Source organism: Globicephala melas, chromosome 20 (genome assembly GCF_963455315.2).
Source record: "Globicephala melas chromosome 20, mGloMel1.2, whole genome shotgun sequence".
Taxonomy (NCBI): Eukaryota; Metazoa; Chordata; class Mammalia; order Artiodactyla; family Delphinidae; genus Globicephala; species Globicephala melas.
This window is the reverse complement of record NC_083333.1, coordinates 39,358,859-39,380,215: the sequence shown is the minus strand read 5'-3', so window position 1 is coordinate 39,380,215 and position 21,357 is coordinate 39,358,859. Positions and strand designations below refer to the sequence as shown.

The following is a 21,357-nucleotide window of genomic DNA, read 5'->3' as shown; positions in this document are numbered from 1 at the left end:
TAGGTGGTCAGTGCCTTAAGAACCCTTGAATTGTTGAAACCTCATCATTTCCCACCTCCAGTTGTCCCCCCATTTCAGACCATGTCAGCCGGTTTAGAAAGGAACACAGGTTTACTGTGCTAGGTGTGTTTCGGGGTGCTTGCCTGCCCATCTCACTGCAGACTCTGTAGGAAGTGCTGGCTTTGTAAGTGGAAGGGGCGTTCATTCACGTGAACGCTTGCTGGAGGCAAACATCCTGTTCGAGTCATTAGCTTCCCAGAACTTCTCAAGGCACCATCCACCTCCTCACGTCTCATGAACTCCTCAGGCCTCTTCCCACCAGCCCATGGAAACAGACGTGATAGTCCGTGGATTTGGTGGAGATGCAGATTTTGAAGTTGCTCTTACTAGAGACGCCAATGACCTCCTCGTCTTCAGGCTACGGTTTGGTTCTCGTCTTCATGTCCTCACCGCTCTGCTGCACAGAACCGTTTCTCTTCCTTTTGTCTATCAGCTCTCCTGGTCCCCTGGATATCACTCTTTCCAGCTCCCGGATCTCCTCGCTGGTCCCTGGTCTCCCTCATCTCTTTCCACTCGTCCTCTGCCAGCCTCTCATCTTCAGCTCTCTTTTTCCCTAGACCCTCCCTCTGGCTCAGCTCACCTGAGATCTCCACACAGCATATCTCCAGCCTAAACTTCCCCTTGAGCCCATCACATCTCATTTGGTTATTTCATCTGCATATCTTCCATCTACTCAGAGTCAACAAGTCCTAAACGGAGCACATCCTCTGTTCCCCGATTTGCCCCTCCTCCCATATTCCCCTGTTTTGTTTGCTGTACATAATCACCTAAAACAGAAACCTGGAAATCAACAGAGACTCCTCCCTCTCCCTCATCCTTCATGTCTCCTTAGTCACCAAGTGGTGTAGCTTCTCATCAGAAATCTCTTTAACTCCGTCCCTGCTCTCCCTCCCCGCCATCGCTGTCTTGGTTCACGCCTTTATCATTTCTCCCTTGGATTATTGCACAACATCCCAACTGACTTTTCTACCTCCAGATACTTCCAACTTCAGTCCCTCCTCTCCTTAGCTGCCAGCATTCTCTTTCTAAAAACAGATCCAAAATGCCATTTTCTGCCTAAAAGCTTCCAATGGTTTCCCACTGCCAAGAGAATAAGATCCAGATTTTTATCTTAGCACACAGGGCCTTTCGTGGTCTACGTCGAGTTTATCTTACCATCTACCTCTCCCATCACTGACCCTCCTGCACGCTTTGCCCCGCCATCCATGCCTCTCCCCATCTCCAATCATGCTGCCTTTTTTCACACTCTGCCTTTGCACGTACAGATTTGCTAGGGACGGAATGCTTGTGTCCCCCCCAAATTCATATTGAAATCTGAATCCCCAATCTGATGGTGTTTAGAGTTGGGGCCATTGGGAGGTGATTAGGTCATGAGGACAGAGCCCTTATGATCAGATTAGTGCTCTTATAAAATGAGACCCCATAGAGACCCCATAGAGCTCCCTCGCCCCTCCTGCCATGGAAGGACATGGTGATAAGAGACATTTATGAACCAGGAAGTGGGCCCTCGGCAGACACCAAATCTGCCAGCACCCTAATGTTGGACTTCCCAGCCTCCAGAACCATGAGAAACACATTTCTGTTTATAAACCCACCCACCTGCTCTATTTTCGTTATAGCAGAGGCTGAACAAACTAAGACAAGGTCCTTGTCTGAAAAGTCTTAGTCCGTCTGGCACGATTCTACTTGGATAGAATTCAAGGCCCTGCTCTGCAAAACCTCCCCTAACCGTCAGCTAAATATCAATAGTTGTCCCCTCGAAATTCCCACATTCCTCTGTCTCTAAAGAGCACATCTCACTTCATTTTGCATTTATTTTTCTATGTCTGTCTGAGTCTACCGGATCTTGAGGCCAAGGATCGATGCAAACTGGTGTATATAGAATGGATCAACAACAAGGTCCTACTGGAAAGCACAGGGAACTATATTCAATATCCTGTGATAAACCATAATGGAAAAGAATATGATAAAGAATATATACATATATATATATATGTGTGTGTGTGTATAACTGGGTCACTTTGCTGCACAGCAGTAATTAACACAACACTGTAATTCAACTATACTTCAATAAAAAATAGATTTTTTTCCATAGAAAGCAGAAAAAGAATTCATTCCAAAAGAGGGCAGGAATAAGACATTCATCCTGAAAATATACTTTGGTATAATTCTGGTGGGACAGATTTTCCCTCTGAGCATGTTCTCTTACTGACGGCCCCACTGGAGTCTTATTGTCATGTAACAGTTTTTAAACACTTCTCTGATTCTCGTGTTGTGAGCAGGCAGGAACCATCTTCACATCCACACTTTCCAAGGAGAGAGTAACGTTATTTCTCAGAAGAACAGCACTTTCTAGCTTGGAAGAGTACATAAACATTTTATAGAGGCAGCACAGTTTAGATTCAATAGATACATCATTCATCACAGCGTGAAAAATGTGATAGGAAAAAATACTGCCTTGTAGAATAAGATATTCAAATGTGGTGGGAACGTTTAAGGCAGCTGGTGGCCAAAGTGGGCGAGTCAAGGAAGGTGGTCTGCGTATGGAGGTGATTTTGCATCCAGAGGAGTTCTCTTCGTGACCTCAGCGACTGAGCACTGGCGAGCAGGGCTTCTTCCTCAAGGCCAATGATGCTTGAGGTACCAGATGGTTTCATTTTTCAACTGTGGTCCAAAGAGATGGTTGAGTTGGGCCAGAATTGCAATCAGCCAAAAGAGATAGCAGCAAACGGAACAGGTCACCAACATGGTGATGCTAACTCCCCGGCTGAGACCCTTTGGGATGAACCAGGGCATCAGGAAGCCGGCGAAGCCCCAGAACATGCTCATCACGATGAGAGGCACGGTGAGGCCAGTATATGGCACGATTTCTGTGGGAGGTGCCAGCCTCTGCCCTGCTGCCTCACTTTGGTCCCACCCCAAAAAATAGATTAAAAAAAAAAAAAAGCTTGCTAAACTCTTCCCAGGTATACGGTAGCATCAGATTTTCCAAGAGACAGGGAACCAGGATCTGTGGAGTCCCTTGGTTCTGAGTTGCTGACCAGCATGGAGCTCTCAGCACATGTGGTATGAGAGTGATCTCAAGCCAGATTCACATGGGTATGTTGATCTCTGCAGGCCTGACCTCTTCTCCCTGGGGTTTGTAGTCCAGAAAGGGACCCTCTGTGACAGGCCCAGGTCTAGGATGAGGGGAGTAGGCACTTGCTATAGGCCCAAAAAACCCAGTAATCAAGAGAAATGAAATTTAACACAATATTCAAAAAAAAATCAGTAAACTACAGCCCATGGGCTGGCTGCCTGCTTTTTATTTTATTTTATTTATTAAGTTTTTAAACATGTTGTTCTTTTTTTTCACTTATGATTTTGGTAAAGACTTAAATTATTTATCTATTATTTTTGGCTGCTCTGGGTCTTAGTTGTGACATGCGGGATCTAGTTTTCCAACCAGGGATCGAACCCTGGCCCGCTGCACTGGGAGAGTGGAGTCTTACCCACTGGACCACCAGGGAAGTCCTTAAGTCCTTGCCTGCTTTTTTTTTTTTTTTTAAACATCTTTATTGGAGTATAATTGCTTTACAATGTTGTGTTAGTTTCTGCTTTATAGCAAAGTGAATCAGCTATACATATACATATATTCCCATATCCCCTCCCTCTTGCGTCTCCCTCCCATCCTCCTTGTCCCACCCCTCTAGGGGGTCACAAAGCACCGAGCTGATCTCCCTGTGTGATGCAGCTGCTTCCCACTAGCTATCTATTTTACATTTGGTAGTGTATATATGTCCATGCCACTCTCTCACTTCGTCCCAGCTTACCCTTCCCCCTCCCTGTGTCCTCAAGTCCATTCTCTACGTCTCCATCTTTATTCCTGTCCTGCCCCTAGGTTCTTCAGAACCATTTTTTTTTTTTTTTAGATTCCATATATATGTGTTAGCATACGGTATTTGTTTTTCTCTTTCTGACTTACTTCACTCTGTATGACAGACTCTAGGTCCATCCACCTCACTACAAATAACTCAATTTCGTGTCTTTTTATGGCTGAGTAATATTCCATTGTACATATGTATCACATCTTCTTTATCCATTCATCTGTCGATGGACACTTAGGTTGCTTCCATGACCTGGTTATTATAAATAGAGCTGCAATGAACATTGTGGTACATGACTTTTTTTTTGTGTGTGTGGTACGCGGGCCTCTCACTGCTGTGGCCTCTCCCGTTGCGGAGCACAGGCTCCGGACGCGCAGGCTCAGCGGCCATGGCTCACGGGCCCAGCCGCTCTGCGGCACGTGGGATCTTCCCGGACCGTAGCATGAACCCGTGTCCCCTGCATTGGCAGGCGGACTCCCAACCACTGCACCACCAGGGAAGCCTTGTTTGTGGATTTTTTGATGATGCCTGCCTGCTTTTTAAAATAAAGTTTTATTGGAACCAGGGCTGGGCTAAGGAGGATGAGGTGGGGGACTGAGAACAAGTTTGGATCTTGTCTTTATTCGAAAAATTTGTATTTTGTTCATCATGAATTTTTGCATTAATTTTGATTAAAATACTGCATTCAAATATTATCTATCTTGATTTCTGAGGTTTGGGGCACCCCCCTTACCTTCTGTGCCCCAGGAAGTGCTTCACTGATCTTCCAGAGTTTCCCCCAGTGTCCTGAAGACGCTGGGTCCCAAGACGGGCAGCTGTAGGTCACTGTCAGGCCCCCAGGGCTCACTTCCCCTGGGTCCCTGGCTGACCACAGCCCCAGCCAGCCTGTATGAAGGAGCTGAGGGCCTGGACACCTTCTGTCCTTTGGGGATTGTGATGAGGTTTTTCTTTGGATTCCTTAGGAAGTTAGGTCTCCCCTGGCCCACTGACATTTGATTATTGAACAGCTCCTATCTGCCAGCCACTGGGGGTAACAGAACTGAGATTCTAAATGCCTTTTAAACCCTGCCCTCCAGCCCCTTTGCCCTGCCTGATCCACCCCTGTCCTCTCTTCTGACTGGTCCCTCTCCTCTAACCTCACCACTTTGCACCCTAGCTTCCACAGCACCACCAGGGTCACCCGGACAAGGTGCACATCTGACCTCAGTGTTCCCCGGATAAACGCTCCAGTGCCCTGGGCATAAGTCCCAACACCCTAAACAAACCCTGCTCCTGGGCCAGCCCAGCCCTTGAATCCCATCTATGTTCCAGGCTCACCAGACTCCTGGGGATGTTGCTGTATGTGTCTTTCCTTCTTTCTTGCTCCTCTGTCTTTGCACATATGGTTCCTTCCCCTTGGATGTCTTGTCCCCTGAACCAGCCCAAGGGTCTTCTCCTATTGTGCTCTGTGATTCTCCTCTGTTTACCTCAGTTATCCCATTCATTCCTCTGCAATGTGGTTATTTATTTATAGGGCTGTGCCCACACCCCTCCCCCACCCACCCCCACCAACCTGTGAGCTCTTGGAGGTCAGGTCATGACCATTTTGTATCCCCTCCCCTCCTGCAGCGCCCCAGCCCCACACCCGCAGTACAAGGCCTGGCAGAAAATAGGCTCTGAGTGAATGAACGAATGCGTGAATGGAGAGGACATAGTCTTGTTTGCCCCTCTAGGATTTGCCACGCTCGCAGCAAGGTTTTGAGCAGAGCCCTCAGCCCTGGCTTCATTCTAGAGCTCACAGCATCAGATTTGGAAGTCAGGGGTTCCTGGTGCCCCAGCAGTAGGGAGGTCAAATGAGAAGACACTTCAGGAGAGCTGGGCCACTCCAGGGGAGGAAATGAAAACTAAATTGAATTAATTAGGGGTCGTATTGAACCCTGCTTCTTGAATGTGCTGAAGTCTGATTAAACAAACAACAAAAAAGATAAAATCGCTTAGTTACTTTTTTTTTTTTTTGGTAAGAGAAAAGAGAAGAAAACAAAATGTTGATTTAAGATGCGGCCCAGGGCTGGGGGCCCAGGGGAAACCTGGTGAAGGCTCCTGTTGTTTGGGGTCGGAGGTCGCGGGAGCAGCGCTGCCTGGGGATCCAGCTCAAGGTTCTGGAGTGATGGAAAAACCTGGCCTGACGCTTTTCCTCAGCGGACCCTTAACTCGCTAACAGGAACCAGCTGAGCGAACACAAACAGAGGTGCTGTGCCGGCACCGATCCCAGCTTCCTCTGAAATTTCCAGGCCTCTTTTTTCCTGTCGGATTCCAGACAGATGAAATTTTCCTGGCCCCAGCCCTGCTCCTGGCAGCATCTCCCCTCTGAATCACCATAAATCAGGGCTGGGGGCGAGTGATGGGATTTTCCTGATTGACAAGCCGCTACCCTGATAAAATGGGGGTTCCGTTTCCTAGGCTGAAAATAGCTCTGGGGGTGCTGTCCTGAGTCCTCCGCATCCCAAATCCCTGTAGGTATCTGCTTTGGATTTTAAGTATTCATATCTGTCTGTGATTATGATTTCATCGAGAAGGGCTGTGGACGTGCAGATGTGAACTGCTGGGGGCCGCGGTGGTCGTAAGCGACACCATTGTTCGTGGGGTCACTTGTGGGGGGGGGTGTGCTGTACATTCCTCAGAGCCTCCATCATACACGGAGTCCCCAATTAATTTCAATACAAACACCGGATCTGGCCTCTCCTGCGCCTTTGCAGCCATAACACATGAGGTCATGCTGCTTTGGTTAACCGGAGGAGTTTTGGGGCGAGGTGGGGGGGGGGCTTCCAAGTCCCTGGGGGATCTGTCCTGCATGGCTCAGGCTGGGCTGTTTACTGCAGGGGGTCCACCTGTGCACCCGAACTCTCTTTCTCACCATCCTTTTCTCAGAAACTCTGAAATCTTTTATTCTTTCTTTTCCTAGTCCCTCCAGCTTCATCACAACCACGCCATTGATAACCCACTGTCCCTGCAGTTCTCTGAAAACACCCAGAGCCCCTCACCCTCTGTACTTTTGCTCAAACAGCTTCATCCACGCGGGGCATGTTTTTGCCCCTTCATATGGCTCCTTGTTCTTGAAGATTTCTTGGAAGAGTTTCTTCCTCCAGGAAGCCTTCCCCATCACTCCATTCAGAGTTAAGTACCACTCTCTCCTCCGTATTCCTATAGCTCACAGATTCTCAAACATGAGCCTGCGTCAGAGTCACCTGGAGGGTTTGTTAAAATACAGATTGCTAGGCCCATCCCCAGTTTCTGAATCAACAGGTCTGGAGAAAGACCTGTGAATTTGTATTTCTAACAAGATCGCAGGAGATATTGATGCTGCTCTAGCCCCACGTGAGCACCTCCAGTGATAGAACTTACTCTGCTGTGTTCCTATGACCTGTTTGTAGTTTTCATCTACTGGGAGGGCTGGGACAGTCTTTTTCAGCTCTGTAGCCCAATACACAGTGAAGTTGCCCACTGGAGGTTTGTTGATTGAATTGTGGACACAGAACCGACTTGGTCACAGAGCTCAGTGGAGGGGAGGAACCTGCCCTTTAAGGACCTGGCCGCTGTTGCGCAGAGGGGGGCGCCCGGGCAAGAGGACTGGTTCGTGGGGGATCTCTGGAGCATGAGTGGGGGTCAGCCCCACTTTCTGCAGGTCTCCCAGAAAGCCTGAAATAGGAGGGTCACTGATTCAGCTGCTGGGCAGAGATGCCAGAGGAGGAATGGGAGTCAGGGTTTCAAGTTGCTTTTCTCCCTTTGAGACTCGGGAACACCCAGATGATGAAAGGACATGGGGACCCTGTCCCTTTTCTTGAGCACCATCTGAATGTCAGCTTCTGCCACCTCATGCTCCAGCCACAGGGCCAGGTGAGATCTCAGCCCCTGCCCCAAACTATGAGGACACATCCTATGCCTTAATCATCTTTGCAGCTGCCCCTTCCCCTTCCACACTTTGAACTGTGTTTCCTATGGTTTCTTCAATGTACCGTTTCTTCCACAGCTCACACCTTTGCTCATGCTGTCGCCCCTGCTCAACAATCCCCTCGTTCCTTCTTTGCTGGTCGAAATCCAACACATCCATTCTAGGCTGAGTCCAGATGTGCCACCTCCGCTCCGTGCAGGTCAGAGCCTCATTGGCTCCCCTGGGGTCCCACCCGGTAGCAACATCACGGTCTGTTATATTTGTTCGAATGGGTTTGGTTTCCGCCCCAGATGGGGTATTTGTTCCTCCTCCTCTGTTCTCCCGCCTCTAGCACCCTTCCTGGTTTACAGTGGGTTGCTCAGTCGGGGCCCTTTGAACGGGGTTGTACCTGCTCATCTCGGGGAACGTGTTGGTGAGAGGGATCAGCTTGGGGCATCACTGACTCTTTTTTTTTTTTTTTGCGGTACGCGGACCTCTCCCGTTGTGGAGCACAGGCTCCGGATGCGCAGGCTCAGCGGCCATGGCTCGTGGGCCCAGCCGCTCCGCGGCCTGTGGGATCTTCCCGGACCGGGGCATGAACCCGCGTCCCCTGCATCGGCAGGCGGACTCTCAACCACTGCGCCACCAGGGAAGCCCCATCACTGACTCTTTAAGTGCCAGGGCTTATTGGCTGAGTAAGGGGTCTTCTCCCCCCAGCTCCCCATTCCAGGGTGGTCCCTGTCTAGCCACACACTCAGCTGAATGGGACAACAGGTTGGTGTGGAGGGGGGTAGTGCCCAGAGATTCCCAAGTCCAGCTGCAGAGAGTTCAAAGCCCGGTTCTGCTTCTTCCCACCTGGGTCAACTTGAGCAAGTTATTTTTGTCATTGAGCCTCAGTTTCTTCTTCTGTAAAATGGGGAGTATAACCCTCCCTTGCCAGGCTGTGGTAAGGAATAAAGAGGATAATGTCTTGCAGGCTTCAGGCACAGGCCTTGGCATGGCTGCCTCTTCTTCTCCACCAGAGCTTCAGAACAGAGACCTTAAACTTTTTCTTTGTAAGTCCCTGCTCCCCTCCGTAATTTTCTAACAGTAACAGAGAAGAGCAGTCTCAGAGGGGAATCCATCAGGGCTGGGAACAAGCTGTTTCACCCCTGCCGATTTCAGCTGGAAAACCAGGCCCTTAGACAGGAGGGAGGAAAAATTATTAAAGGATTAAATCCAGAATAATCCTATAAGCCCCAGGAGGCTCAGAAGGCAATAAGCCACAGACTTAAAGTCTGATCTGTGAAGTTATGGGGGCAGAATCAGCGTCGGAAGGTTGGGAGTGGGTTTGAGGTATACAGTGCTGTTAGATATTTTCTAAAAGGTGGCTTCATTTTCACCGCTCGGACAGTGTTTTTTGTTTGTTTGTGTTTTGTTTTTCCCTCCTCTTGTCATGGTTTTTAATAACAATGAGCGAGCTGCAGGAGTGGGGGAACTTTAGCTAAAATTCCATAAAAATAAAACTTTAATTAAAGTACACAAGTCATGAAATTCCATCCTTGTAAAGTGAGATGTCTTGGGACTCTGCCCCAAGCAGATCTTGCTCCCTGAGGCCCCGGGTTCACACGGGCTCCTCCTCGGGGGGCCGTGATAGCTGACACTCAGCCTGGACCCTCGTGTTGCCAGCTGAGTGAGGAGGCGTCTCTGGGCCCTCCTCCACAGCTCTCTCCAGTGTCCTGCCCAGAAAGGCCGGGAGGGCCACCGGGCTGGAGTGGGGGCGTTTTATAGGACTGGAGGCAGGCCCCGTGTGTGGGCTTTGGAAGAGACAGAGCACCCTGAGCTTCGGGGGCAGAGAGTGCATTTTTCACATTTTCCCAGGCAGCAAGAAGAGCATAGGCTTCCCTGGTGGCGCAGTGGTTGAGAGTCCGCCTGCCGATGCAGGGGACACGAGTCCGTGCCCCGGTCCGGGAGGATCCCACATGCCGCGGAGCGGCTGGGCCCGTGAGCTATGGCCGCTGGGCCTGAGCCTCCGGAGCCTGTGCTCCGCAACGGGAGGGGCCACAGCGGTGAGAGGCCCGCGTACCACAAAAAAAAGAAAAAAAAAGAGCACAGACCTGACCACTGGAGACTGGGAGTCTTCTTTTCTAGTTTCGATGATGTTACAACGAGCTGGATCACTCAAGCAACTCTCTTTTTGGTGGGCCTGTTTCCCCATCTGTAAAATGAGTCGATTAGATCCAGGGATTTTGCAAAGTGCCCACTGAGGAGACTTAAAGATCTCACAGAACCTTCCTCAGGGCCTCTCTGGGGGCTTTGGTGCTCAAGGCTTCCTCTCCCCCTTACCACCTTCCCTGACTCCTTTTGTCTGTTTTACAGATTGGGTTTTCTGGTAAGATTTTGTTTGAAACAAAGGGTCCTGAGGCTGAAAATGTTTGAAAACTGCTCAGGACTCCTCTGGTTGGAACAGTGTGCGATCTGCCCTGTAGTGTCTGACTCTGCCTTCCTTCTGGCAGCGAGGTCCTCCGTCCTGCTCTAGTGTATGAGGACCCCTTGCCCTCCCCCCCATCACCTTCCTTTCTTCTACAGTAAGTCCCCTACATATGAACCTCCAAACTGTGAACTTTCAAAGATGCAAACGTGAGTTCACATGTCCAATCACGTAAATTAGTTTACGCGTCTGGCGTACGTTGTCACGTGCATGCATCCTCTGCAGTGGTTGTGCTTTTGTGTACTTTACTTACAGTATCGTATAGAGCAGCAGTCCCCAACCTTTCCCGCACCAGGGAACGGTTTCATGGAAGACAGTTTTTGCACAGACCTGGGGCGGGGGGTGGGGGATGGTTCAGGCGGTAACGCGAGCGATGGGGAGCGGCAGATGAAGCTTCGCTCGCTCACCTCCTGCTGTGCAGCCCGGTTCCTAATAGGCCGCGGACCAGTACCGGTCTGTGGCCCGGGGGTTGGGGACCCCTGATATAGAGTACAGTAGTACAGTATCTTTATTTCAAGCCCAGGATGTCCAGAAGCAAGCGTAAAATCAGCGGTGATGTAGCTGGTACTGCTAAGAAGCACCAGCTGTTGTACTGTACTACTGTACTTTTCAAGGTACTGTATTAAAAATGTTTTCTTTATTTTTTGTGTTTGTTTGTTTTTTATGTATTATTTGTGTGAAAAGTATTATCAACCTATTACGGTACGGTACTATACAGTGATTGTGTTAGTTGGGTACCTAGGCTAACTTTGTTGGACTTACGAACAAAGTGGAATTACGAACGCGCTCTCGGAACGGAACTCGTTTGTGTGTAGGGGACTTCCTGTATTTTGTTTTCTGAGTCACGGAACTCTTTGAATTGGATGAAGATGACCAATCTTCTCTCCAGAAAAATTCACATAGAAAAAAATACACACACTATGAAAATATAACTGTTTTAGCCTTCAGATCCTTTTGGGAAAGAAAATGTTTTCCTTTGCAAAAATGACTTGATGGGACCTCAGGCCCCAGAGCAGGGCATGAAAGGCCCGAGCTTAACAAAGTGATGACTAACCGCGCTGTAAAAGAAAATAGTTCTGTTTGCAGAGTCTCGCCGCCCTGCAGGTACTGCCTTCCTTTTGCTCTGGGTTGAGCCAGACTGGAAATCAGCCCCTCTCCACGACTTCTATACCAAAAAATGTGTTGCAGACTTGGCCAAACTTTGAGGACCAGCAAGGTAAAGTAGACGGAAACCCTTGCTGTGTTCAGACTTCTGGTAGCAAGTGATTAAACCGCAATTCAAATTTCTTAAGAAAAAACCCAGGAAAAATGAAATGTGTCGACCCACCTAGCTGGGAAGTTCATGATCGAGCCATGGTCCCACTGAGATGTACAACTCAAGGGGGCGCTGTTCACATTGTGGTAGCTCAAGAGAATCCAGGGACTCAAAGGACACTCCCTTCTTGTCCCCCTGTCTCTCTTGGCTTCGCATCTTTTGGTCTTCATTCTCTTTCCTGCAGAGAGGCCTATTCCACACAGTTGGGAAGATGTGGCCCCAGCAGCCCCAGGCCTACCTTGAAGCAGCTCAGTCATCCCCAGTCTCTGGGGGACGGGGTACCTTAGTCGGATTGGACCAGGCCCGGGTCAGGTGCTTAGCCCGGTGGCGGGTGAGCCTGGATACTGTATATGGCAACACTTTCAGAATCATGGAACTGGGGAAAAGAGTCCTCTGTTTTCACCCGATGGTGAAAGAGACACGGGGCAGATAAAAAACAAAGACACAACACACGCACAAATAGTATGGAAACAAAACGAATGTCTGCTCTCTACCTGACCGGCCCTTGAGTCTTTAGGCCAGTCTGCAATATACTTGTGTGTGAGTGATTCTGTGTGTGCACTGAAGGCACAGAGAGGGGCTGATTTCCATGTCCAGGTCAATCCAGAGTGGAACAAGGGCAGTACCTGCAAGGTGGTGAGACGCTCCACAGACAACTAATTTGGAAGACCATAGAGCCAGTGATAAACAGGAACTTCATTATCGAGATGCCAGAATCCTTGGAGGGGCTGGGAGGGGTGCACGTGGGATGGAGTAGGCACTGATTTTATTAGAGCTCAAAGGATCGGGTGTCTTAGCTGACATCCGGATCACACACACGCAAAATATTGCATACGATTCTGAGGACTCAGGATCCCCTGAGTGGAGAGCCCCCATCTCGGACCCTGCCTCCTCTTTCAGAGTTTCCTTCCTTCCTCCACACTTAGTCATGCGTTTCCTCTCGTGCAGAAGATTCCAAGGCTGAGGCCTCAATCCCAACATTCAGCCCCACCTAACTCCGCTCCGACGTGACACCTACGCTCCCATGGGAATTTTCTGGACTGTTCTCAAAGGACTACTAGGCAAGCCTGTCTTCTGCATTTGTACTGTTTTCCTCCCCCCTCAGGATGAGGTAGCAATCCCAAGAGACAAAAAGTCCTGCTCCCCTCTCCTCTCCCGTCTCCACTGCTGAGAACTGATCTTCCTTGATGATGCCATCTCTGGCACACGGGCTTCAGCTAGAATGAGCAGCTCTGGGTCACCCGCTGCAGGCAGCTCATAGCAGGGGAGCTGCCACGACTTGGTCCTGGGCCTCAGCTGCTGCAGGATTTACTGCTACCCGCTTTTTTTGGATCTGACAGATGCAGAAAGGGCTGGAGAAAGGATTTTGAATTTGTCCCAGGGAAATAATTCAAAAGAAGAAAAACGCTCAGGCAGGAAGGTGTCCGTTGGTATGGCAGTGACCTCAACCAGCAACATCCTAAAAGTCCAGCGATGGGAAGAGCTAACATTTGCCCTGTGGATCACGTGACTCCAAATGCACCTCATGATTGCCTCATGCTCGAGGTACACGCTTGGTTTTACCACTTGCCTTACACAGGTTAGCTAAGAACGCCTTCTATTTAGTTATTTATTTAAAAATTTACTTTTTATTTTATATTGGGGTATAGTTGATTTATAATGTTTTGTTAGCTTCAGGTGTACAGCAAAGTGATTCAGTTATACATACACATATATCCAGTCTTTCTCAGATTCTTTTCCCATATAGGTTATTACAGAAGATTGAGTAGGGTTCCCTGTGCTATGGTCCTTGTTGATGATCTATTTTATAGATAGTAGTGTGTATATGTTAATCCCAAACTCTTAATTTATCCCTTCCCCCCACCTTTCCCCTAAGCTTGTTTTTGAAGTCCAAGTCTCTTTCTGTTTTGTAAATAAGCTCATTTGTATCATCGTTTTAGATTCCACATCATATGACATTTGTCTTTCTCTGTCTGACTGACTTAACCTAAATGTCCATTGACAGAGGAATGGATAAAGAAGATGTGGTACATGTATGCGATGGAATATGACTCAGCCATAAAAAAAGAATGAAATAATGCCATTTGCAGGAACATGATGGACCTAGAGATTCTCACAGTAAGTGAAGTAAGTCAGGAAGTAAGAATGCCTTCTGTTGATTGCTGGTTCGCTTTGTGCTGGAAACTGTGCCAGACAAGCTATGTGTGTGCTCCCAAATCCTCACCAAGCCCTGTGAGATGGATGTTCTTTTAGGTTTGTTTTTTGTTTTTGTGGTACGCGGGCCTCTCACTGCTGTGGCCTCTCCCATTGCGGAGCACAGGCTCCGGACGCGCAGGCTCAGCGGCCATGGCTCACGGGCCCAGCCGCTCCGCGGCATGTGGGATCTTCCCGGACCGGGGCACGAACCCGCGTCCCCTGCATCGGCAGGCGGACTCTCAACCACTGCGCCACCAGGGAAGCCCTGGATGTTCTTTTAAAGATGAGGAAACAGGCTCAGAGTGGGTCAGTTATTTCCCCAGAGTCACAGATGTGCTTTTAGGTTGCGTCTGATTATTAGCACTTGTCTCCTGAATGTCATCCCCAGGGGAATGGATGAACTTGACAGCAGGGCATGTGACTCTCCTCTGGCACCGTAGCACTTAGTAAGTATCCAATAAATATTGGCTGTTGTGAAAGAACAGTAACCATCTGTGATTCACAGCTGTTTCTGTAGCACATCCTGGAGTCTTGTACTCGCTCCGGACCAGGCCTCAAGTTTCTGGATGGTTGGGAGGGCTGTGGGCAGGGGGTGGGAGCAAAAGGCAGCAAAACAGAGCTATCTGGCTCTCCCATTCTGAGCCCTGTGCTGAGCTTCCGCCTTACCCAGCAGCTTGTATAGACTCCAACCATAGCACTTACCATTATGAAATACCTGTTGTTGTTTTTCCATACCGTTAAATAACTCAATTCTCGGAGGACATTGACCAGATGTCCTACAAATTTGACTTAATTCTGAAGCTATCTGCCTGGAGATAGCATCAGACCCCCTAGATAAGGGCTTAGTCCTACACGGCTGCCTACCTCTCCAACTCCAGATGCCAATCATAAGTCCTGGCTGTCACTGGTACATGGCTGACTTGCCATAGATTGGCGGTTCCAACCACCCCCTCCGTGGGTTTAATTAATTTGCTAGAGTGGCTCACAGAACTCAGAGAAACATTTCTCTTACTAAATGACTGCTTTGTTATAAGAGGATATAACTCAGGAACAGTTAGATGGAAGAGATGCATAGGGCAAGGTCTGGGGAAAGGGCATGGAGCTTCCATGCTCTCTGAGTGTGCCCCACTCTCCCTGCATCTCCATGCATTCACCAACCCAGAAACTCTCCAAACCCTGACCTTTGGGGATTTTATGGTGGCTTCATTACATAAGCACGATCGGTTAAATCATTGGCCATTGGCGATTGAACTCAACCTCCAGCCCCTCTCCCCGTTCCAGAGGTCAGGGGAAGTGGGATGAAGGTTCCAGCCCTCCAATCACAAGGCTGCTTCCGCTGGGGACCAGCCCTCATCCTTAGGTGACCCAGGGGCTTTTCAAAAATCACTTCATTAATGTAACAAAAGATACATTGGTCACTCTCCTCACTTAGGAAATTCCAAGGGTTTTAAGAGCTCCTGGCAGAGAAGGGGATAAAGACCAAATAGATATTTCTTATTATAAATCACAATATCATACCATGTGAGAGTGTCATCATTTATTTATACATCTGTCCCTCTCCTTAGCCGGGAAGTGCCTTAAGGTTTCTGTAGCCGCAGCCCCTGGACCAGTGCCTGGCACAGGACAGGCATCCTATAAATGACTGTTGACTAAGCAAGTTAATGAACTGGAGAAGTGTGGGTAGGAGGAAAGATGGGGACAGGACCAGGGATTAGAGGCGCCATAGCCTCTGTGCCGGTCAGTTTTGCTGCAATAATGCTCCATGATGAGGCTTCCCCAAACACTGGCTTACAACACCAATGTTCATCTGTTTCCGTACTCGTGAGTCCTGGGGTGGGCTGTCTCGGCTGGGCTCAGCACTCCTGGCTCCAGGCTTACGCTCAGGTGCGCTCCATGTGTTTCTTCATCTTCCTGGGTAGCTGCTGTTTGGGACACATCCTTCTTGTGGTGAACGGCAGGAGCAGAAACTTACGGTGCCCCTCCAGGCTCTGGCTTGGAACTGGCATGTTGCCATTTCTGCTCACATCCCATTGGCTAAAACTAGTCAAATGGCCAAGCCCAACATTATTAAGGTGGAGAAATATATTCTGCCTATTCTCCCGCCCCAAGGTCACAAGGTAGGTGAGAACGAAGAGCTGAAGGACAATCTACCGCAGCCTCCCTTAAGAAAAAGCCCTGAACCTCCTTTATTCCTTGGGGAGAATCTCTAGAAGAGCCCCACAGGCTGGTCCCAGAGTTCTGCCTGTGGCCCTGATATGACTTTCCTCTTGGGGTTTATGGCAGAAAGTGATGACTGTCCCCATTATTCACTGCCCCCTTCTTGTTTTTTTTTTTTTGCGATACGCGGGCCTCTCACTGTTGTGGCCTCTCCTGTTGCGGAGCACAGGCTCCGGACGCGCAGGCTCAGCGGCCATGGCTCACGGGCCCAGCCGCTCCGCGTCATGTGGGATCCTCCCGATCCGGGGCACGAACCCGGCAGGCGGACTCTCAACCACTGCGCCACCAGGGAAGCCCAGCCCTTCTTTTTTAGTAATAGAACACCCCAGGTTTTAGTTTGGGCACGTGGTGCCCACAGGAGGCCACACTTCTCAGCCGCCTTTGCAGCTAGACATGGTCATGTGACTAAGCTGTGGCCAATGGGATGAAGCAGACAAGCTACAGGCATCTTCTGATGTCAGCTGTATGAGAACGATGCTTGCCTTCTCCTTCTCTCTCCCCCTTGCCTTGAGCTGGAACGTGGGCTCACCTGAACAACAACACTCTAGGGAATGACAGGGCACCACAGTAGAAGGAATCTGGGCGTCCAGACAAGCTCTTGGAGTTGGCCCAGTTTGCCTGCCACAGCATGGGAGAAGAATGAAATGCCGTATTTCTGTTTGCTCCAGAATCTGAGTTTGTACATTAGTCCGCACGAGGTCACTTGCTTGCCATCTCATCGCCCCCCCACCCCGCCACTTGGTGTCTGAAGGCCACTGGTCCACTCTTTGTCTTTCATTCACCAAAATGTGAACTCAGGGTCTTCCCTGGTGGCGCAGTGGTTGAGAGTCCGCCTGCCGATGCAGGGGACACGGGTTCGTGCCCCGGTCCGGGAAGATCCCACATGCCGCGGAGCGGCTGGGCCCGTGAGCCATGGCCGCCGAGCCTGCGTGTCCGGAGCCTGTGCTCTGCAATGGGAGAGGTCGCAGCAGTGAGGGGCCCGCATACTGCAAAAAAAAAAAAAAAGTGAACTCAAATCCCTTTTCTTAATTTTCCTTAGCAAAAGTGAGACAGGATAGATTTCTTTAAAAAAAGGGATTTCATGAAATAAAGAGAAATCAAAGGAGAAACAAAATCCAGGAAGCTAACCATAAACCAATCCAGTTTCTATCCTAAGAGATACCTTACCCAACTGCAGCCATGACCAGGGCAGGCTGACGGTGGTTTTTGCCCATGGGGCTGGAAATTTAGTGGATGTGAAATTTAAAACTATAATTACAGAAGGTGATAAAATTTTAAATGTTGTGAAATATACATACCGTTAGCACATGTGCTCCTTCAGTGACACTGAAACAAAGGGATTTGGCTTCTCTATAGGAAGCTTCTAGAAGCCCATTGTTAATAACGCCCGCTTCGTGATTCACAGATGGAAAATCAAAGCTGGCTTGAGGATGTGTTTTAGGCCTTGCCTGAGGCAGCTAAAATGCCAGTTAGAGCTCTGTGTCCTACCAGAGGTGACTCACTCCATGGGCCCTGCACCTTTTCACCCTTGCCTTTCAGAATTTCCACCTGGTACAACTTTGTGGCCACTTTATGGAGTCTCTTGTTCCTGAACATTCAGTCTGCTTCTATCCAACCAGCATCATCTTCTTTCCTGCCTCCTTTGGCCTGGGCTCCTGGCCACATCATTTCTTTCGTGGCCAAGACCAGGAAAGCTCCCTTTAGCTCCTTGGAATCCCTGTTCATTTTTTTTTTTTTTTTTTTTTACCATTTTTTAAAAATTGAAGGATAGTTAATTTACAATGTGTTAGTTTCAGGTGTACGGCAAAGTGATTCAGTTATACATATACATATATCCTTTCTTTTTCAGATTCTTTTCCCCAGATAGGTTATTACAGAATATTGAGTAGAGTTCCCTGTGCTATACAGTAGGTCCTTGTTGGTGATCTATTTTATATAAAGTAGTGTGTACATGTTAATACCAACCTCCTAATTTGTCTCCCCCCATCCCCTTTGGTAACCATAAGTTTGTTTTCTATGTCTGTGAGTCTATTTCTGTTTTGTGAATAAGTTCATTTATATCACTTTTTTAGATCCCACATATAAGTGATATCATATGATATTTGTCTTTCTCTGTCTGGCTTACTTCACATAATATGAGAATATCTAGGTTCATCCATGTTGCTGCAAATGGTATTATTTCATTCTCTTTTATGGCTGAGTAATATTCCATTGTATAGATGTACCACATCTTCTTTATCCATTCCTCTGTTGATGGACACTGAGGTTGCGTCCATGTCTTGGCTACTGTAAATAGTGCTGTTATGAACATTTGGAACACCCCCTTTTTTTTTTGCGGTACGCGGGCCTCTCACTGTTGTGGCCTCTCCCGTTGCGGAGCACAGGCTCCGGACGCGCAGGCTCAGCGGCCATGGCTCACGGGCCCAGCCGCTCCGCGGCATGTGGGATCTTCCCGGACCGGGGCACGAACCCGTGTCCCCTGCATCGGCAGGCGGACTCTCAACCACTGCGCCACCAGGGAAGACCTGGAACCCCTCTTCTTAATTCTGGGTTTAGTTCAGAGTGACTTGTGTCAACCTTAGGCCATGCCAGGAATCTGGTGATGAAAACAGCAAATAACCTGTGACCCCATATTTCCCAGAGTTGTGGGAATTTGACATTTGTAAACCCCAAAGTCTTACAATTCTTTAATTATACAATATCATTTTCTTCCACAGGTAGGAAGGGAGGGAGGAAACACTAAATGAATATCTACTGTGTGCTAGGTATTTTCCCATTTGCTTTCCCATCTTACATGGTAACAGATGAGACAGCAGAGGCCCAGAGAGGTGAAGGCCCTTGTCCAACACCACACAGCCAGTAAGTGGCAGGGCTGGGATTTGAACTGAGGTCTCTCGGATTTCAAAGCCTGGGCTCTTCTTCCCCAAACAAGAACATGCACAGATGCTCAAGGGTGTTGAGGGGGTGTTTGGTCACAGATACAGGAAGATAGAGGGATTGAATGACAGTGGACTCAGATAATGGAGGTGGGAAATGATGGAGAGGGAAGGTGACAGACAGACTAGCTGATGGAAGAGGGAGGTGAGGGGAGGGTCAAAGGGTTCTGCTTTGACAAGGGATTTTGGATTCCAGGCAGGGAGTTTTTTTCCACACTGCGCCTTGCTGGAAACACCTCACATCCCCACATGCGATGAGCTCATTCTTCTCTTGGCACCGACTCGCATCCCATCTTGGCCCTGGATGGGCCACACCAACATTTCTGCAGGAGGAATAAAGCAATAACAGGATTCTCATTTTTCTCCTTAAAATAATACCTCTCTGTTCTGCCAGCGAGCAGAGAGCTGCGCCTGCCAGCAGTCCTGTGGGAAGCCTGTTCCCAATCCTGCAGGATTAGTCTGATGCTGGCTTCCCAGGAGCCCCCCAGCAGGCAAGGCAGCCCTCAGGCAACCTCGAGCCTCTGGCTGTGGATCCCTGCTGTCTTTCTCAGCCCTGGAGGGTCATTCATTTCCATGTCCCCATCCCTGGCTCTCCAGGGCAAAGGGATGCTGCTCTCACCAGCATAGACCACAGGCTCCCCTAGCTGATGGCTGCCCTGGCATCTCTTTAGGACCTAAGCGATTTCCTACAAGGAAAAGATCATTGGAAAAGTCATTTTGAACAGGAAGAATTTAATTTTTCTGTACCAGGCTTTTTCCTTCTTAAAAGAGAGAGAGAGAGAGAGAAACTCATTTACCTAAAGGCTTGAGTGCCTGGAAATTTCTTCCCTGTGTGCACATTACCCACTTCCTGGCTGCAGGGATGGAAGGACTCGGAGGATTTGGAGGATATTAAACAGATTCATAATGGACCCAGCAGTATAAACACATCTCAAGTGCAGACAGAAGTACCACAATCTCTTCTTTGGTTTAATGTGAAACATACACCGTTTGTGTCTGTGTCCCCATCTTACAAATAAACAAGGTGAGGAGATGGACTCCGAAATTTTCCCCGGGGAGCCAGGTGCCTTCGTTCCTTGTAATTTCCAGGCTTCTCCTGCCCACAAACAACGCAGAAAAGAACGCTTAATGTAGCCTTGCAGATCACTGCCAAAAGGCAGAGCAAATGGGAGAGGCCTGGCCAAATGGTCTGCAGCCATTCCCACCCTTCAGGGTGATGCCACAAGTGGCTGGGGGCTCCAGGGCCCGAAGAGGGTGTTACCACCGAATTGACCAGGCAGCTGGGTATATGCTGGCTGGTGCATCAGGAGACATGGATTCAAATCCCACCTCTGCCCTCCACTGCCAGCAGGCTGTGCTATCCCAGGCAACTGACTGTACCCCTCTGCCCCAGCTGGGTTTCCTCGTCAGTGGGATGAGGTGACAGTCCCAGCCTGTGTATCTCATTGCATGATGGCGGGTCCCCCAGGAGACAAAGTGGGTCAGCATCCTTGGTTAGGATGTAAGTGATCTTAGGAATGGCCATTTCCCCATTTTTATTCAAAATCAGTATTTCTTACCACCGATTCTCTCAGACCCAGAGGCGGAGGGACGTGTCACTGTCAGAAAGTCTAAACACATTGAAGCAGGATCATTTTTTTAAAAATTAATTATTAATTTATTTTTTTGGCTGCTTTGGGTCTTCGTTGTGTGGGCTTTCTCTAGTTGTGGAGAGCAGGAGCTAGTCTTCGTTGCTGTGTGCGGGCTTCTCATTGCAGTGGCTTCTCTTGTTGCAGAGCACGGGCTCTAGGCGTGCAGGCTCAGTAGTTGCAGCACGTGGGCTCAGTAGTTGTGGCTTGAGGGCTCTAGAGCGCAGGCTCAGTAGTTGTGGCGCACGGGCTTAGTTGCTCCACGGCATGTGGGATCTTCCCGGACCAGGGCTCGAACCCGTGTCCCCTGCATTGGCAGGCGGATTCTCAACCACTGCGCCACCAGGGAAGTCCCGAAGCAGGATCGTTGACTCAAGGGTCAAAATGACTAATTTGACCCCATAACTAGCTCAGTGTGAGGAATACCGGCCAAACCAGTGAGCTGGCTGAACCGACAGGTGGGATCAGTCAAAACGCACTGCCTGGTGGCTCCAGCGGAGGCAGGGCCCACATCTGGCCATAGAAGGAGGATGGCTTAGCCATCGGAAGGATGGACCGCGCGGCCAGCCTGCCTGCGTCTTGCTGGGTGACGTGGGGCAAATTCCCTAATCGTCCTATGTCTCAGGTTCCTCATTTGCCACATGGAAAATAATAGAAGACCCCTCAAAGGGGATTGTGAGGATGAAATGATGTCATATGTGTGAAGAGCTTTGGATAGCGCCCGGCCCCCAGCAAGTGCTCTGCAAGTGTCAGCTATTCTTT

The 21,357-nt window shown here is 49.2% G+C and overlaps 1 pseudogene; it reads right to left on the bottom strand.

Moving 5' to 3' along the window:
- Positions 1 to 2,658: 2,658 nt before the first annotated feature.
- On the bottom strand, positions 2,659 to 11,875 carry LOC115848324 (V-type proton ATPase subunit e 1 pseudogene; annotated as a pseudogene).
- Positions 11,876 to 21,357: the final 9,482 nt, after the last annotated feature.